This window comes from Arachis ipaensis, chromosome B10 (assembly GCF_059453495.1).
Source record: "Arachis ipaensis isolate K30076 ecotype BB chromosome B10, ASM5945349v1, whole genome shotgun sequence".
Lineage (NCBI taxonomy): Eukaryota > Viridiplantae > Streptophyta > Magnoliopsida > Fabales > Fabaceae > Arachis > Arachis ipaensis.
In genome coordinates this window covers 83,657,382-83,660,841 of record NC_142435.1, presented here as the reverse complement: position 1 = coordinate 83,660,841, position 3,460 = coordinate 83,657,382, and the positions used below count along the sequence as shown (strand labels likewise).

The following is a 3,460-nucleotide window of genomic DNA, read 5'->3' as shown; positions in this document are numbered from 1 at the left end:
TTTTCAATGATGTTTCTTATTCTATTTTTTATTTTTCTGTAGTTTTTGTGACTTCACATGATCATCAACCTAATAAAACACGAAATAACAAAAAGAAAATAAAATAGATATGATTAAATAACATTGGGTTGCCTCCCAACAAGCGCTTCTTTAATGTCAATAGCTTGACAGTGAGCTCTCATGGAGCCTCACAGATAATCAGAGCAAGGTTGGAACCTCCCAACACCAAACTTAGAGTTTGAATGTGGGGGTTCAACACCAAACATAGAGTTTGGTTGTGGCCTCCCAACACCAAACTTAGAGTTTGACTGTAGGGGCTTTGGTTGACTCTGCAGTGAGAGACGATTTTCATGCTTCCTCTCCATGGTTACAGAAGGAGATCCTTGAGTCATAAACACAAAGTTGTCCTCATTCAGTTGAAGGACCAATTCTCCTCTGTCCACATCAATCACAGCTCTTGCTGTGGCTAGGAAGGGTCTTTCAAGGATGATGGATTCATCCTCATCCTTCCCAGTGTCTAGGATTATGAAATCAGCAGGGATGTAAAGGCCTTCAACCTTTACTAACACGTCCTCTACTTGTCCATAAGCCTGTTTTCTTGAGTTGTCTGCCATCTCTAATGAGATTCTGGTAGCTTGCACTTCAAAGATCCCAAGTTTCTCCATTACAGAGAGTGGCATTAAGTTTATTCTTGACCCCAGGTCACACAGAGCCTTCTCAAAGGTCATGGTGCCTATGGTACAGGGTATTAAGAATTTGCCAGGATCCTGTTTCTTTTGAGGTAATTTCTGCCTATCCAATGCATTTAGTTCATTGGTGAGCAAGGGAGGTTCATCTTCCCTAGTCTCATTACTAAATAATTTGGCATTCAGCTTCATGATTGCACCAAAGTATTTAGCAACTTGCTCTTTAGTAATATCTTCATCCTCTCCAGAGGAAGAATACTCATCAGAGCTCATGAAGGGCAGAAGGAGGTTCAATAGAATCTCTATGGTCTCTAGATGAGCTTCAGATTCCTTTGGTTCCTCAAAGGGATACTCCTTATTAGTCACTGGACGTCCCAAGAGGTCTTCCTCACTAGGATTCACGTCCTCCCCCTCCCTTGTAGGTTCGGCCATGATGGTTAAATCAATGGCCTTGCACTCTCTCTTTGGATTTTCTTCTGTATTGCTTGGGAGAGTATTAGGAGGAGTTTCAGTGACTCTTTTACTCACCTAGCCCACTTGTGCCTCCAAATTTCTAATGGAGGACCTTGTTTCATTCATGAAACTTAAAGTGGCCTTAGATAGATTAGAGACTATATTTGCTAAGCTAGATGGATTCTGCTCAGAATTCTCTGTCTGTTGCTGAGCGGATGATGGAAAAGGCTTGCTATTGCTAAACCTATTTCTTCCACCATTATTAAAGCCTTGTTTAGGCTTTTGTTGATCATTCCATGAGAAATTTGGATGATTTCTCCATGAGGGATTATAGGTGTTTCCATAGGGTTCACCCATGTAATTCACCTCTGCTATTGCAGGATTCTCAGGATCATAAGCTTCTTCTTCAGAAGATGCCTCTTTAGTACTGTTGGATGATTCCTTCAATCCATTTAGACTCTGAGAGATCATATTGACTTGCTGAGTTAATATTTTGTTCTGAGCCAATATGGCATTCAGAGTATCAATTTCAAGAACTCCCTTCTTCTGAGGCGTCCCATTACTCACAGGATTCCTTTCAGAAGTGTATATGAACTAGTTATTTGCAACCATGTCAATGAGTTCTTCAGCTTCTGCAGGTGTTTTCTTTAGGTGAATGGATCCACCTCCAGAATGGTCCAATGTCATCTTTGATAATTCAGACAGACCATCATAGAATATATCCAGGATTGTCCATTCTGAAAGCATGTCAGAAGGACACTTTTTGGTCAGTTCCTTGTATCTCTCCCAAGCTTCATAGAGGGATTCACCTTCCTTTTGTCTGAAGGTTTGAACATCCACTCTAAGCTTGCTAACCTTTTGAGGAGGAAAGAACTTGGCTAAGAAAGTCGTGACCAGCTTATCCCAAGAGTTCAGGCTGTCTTTAGGTTGAGAGTCCAACCATATTCTAGCTCTGTCTCTTACAGCAAATGGGAAAAGCATAAGCCTGTAGACTTCGGGATCAACCCCATTGGTCTTAACAGTATCACAGATCTGCAAGAATTCAGTTAAGAACTGAAAAGGATCTTCTGATGGAAGTCCATAAAACTTGCAGTTCTGTTGCATCAGAGAAACTAATTGAGGTTTCAGCTCAAAATTGTTTGCTCCAATGGCAGGGATTGAGATGCTTCTTCCATGTAAATTGGAATTTGGTGCAGTAAAGTCACCAAGCATCTTCCTTGCATTGTTATTATTTTTGGCCATGTCTCCTTCTTTTTTGAAAATTTCTGTAAAGTCCTCTTCAGAGTGTTGTGTTTTAGCTTCTCTTAGCTTCCTCTTCAAAGTCCTTTCAGGTTCTGGATCAGCTTCAACAAGAATATTTTTATCCTTGCTCCTGCTCATATGAAAAAGAAGTAAACAGAAAAGAAAATATGGAATCCTCTATGTCACAGGATAGAGATTCCTTTATGTGAGTAGAAGAAGATATGAATAGAAGAAGGAGAATCCAAACACAAGGGTGAGGAGTAGGTTCGAATTCTTAGATGAAGAGGAGTGTTAGTAAATAAATAAATAAATAGAAGGAGGTGAGGGAGAAGAATTTTCGAAAATTAGATAAAATAAAATAAAAGTATTTTTGTTTTTAAATTAGAATTAAAATTAAAAATTTGAAAATTAAGAAAGGAACAATTAAATCAAATTAAATTAAATTTAAAATAATTAGTTAATTTAAAAAGGAATTTTGAAAAATATGAAAGTGATTTTCAAAAATTAGAGATAGAATTAGTTAGGTAGTTTTGAAAAAGATATGATTGAAATAGTAAACTTTTAAAATCAAACAAAAAGTTAAGTGATTAATTGAAAAAGATTTGAAAATTAATTTTGAAAAGATAAGAAGTTAGAAAAGATTTTGAAATTGATTTTGAAAAAGATATGATTGAAACTCAATTTGAAAAAGATTTGAAAAAGAAATTTGAAAAGATTTGATTTTTGAAATCAAAGTTGATTACCTGACTAACAAGAAACTAAAAAGATATGATTCTAGAGTTTAAAGATTGAACCTTTCTTATTAGGCAAGTAACAAACTTAAAAATTTTGAATCAATCACATTAACTGTTAGCATTAATTTCGAAAATATGAAATAAAAATAAGAAAAAGATTTTGAAAATAATTTTTAAAGTTTCGAAATTTATAAAGGAAACATGAAAAAGATTTGATTTTTGAAAAAGATTTGACGAAGATAGAATTTTTAAATTGAAAATTTGATTTGACTCATAAGAAACAACTAGATTTTAAAAATTTTTGAAAAAGTCAACTCAAATTTTTGAATTTGATGAGAAGAAAAA

General features: G+C 35.6%; 1 non-coding gene across 1 annotated transcript; it reads left to right on the top strand.

The window, feature by feature from the left end:
- The first annotated feature begins 1,880 nt into the window (after positions 1-1,880).
- LOC148580656 (small nucleolar RNA R71) lies at positions 1,881-1,988 on the top strand. Its single transcript, XR_015899550.1, has one exon. It is a non-coding gene; the product is annotated as a small nucleolar RNA R71 (small nucleolar RNA).
- Positions 1,989-3,460: the final 1,472 nt, after the last annotated feature.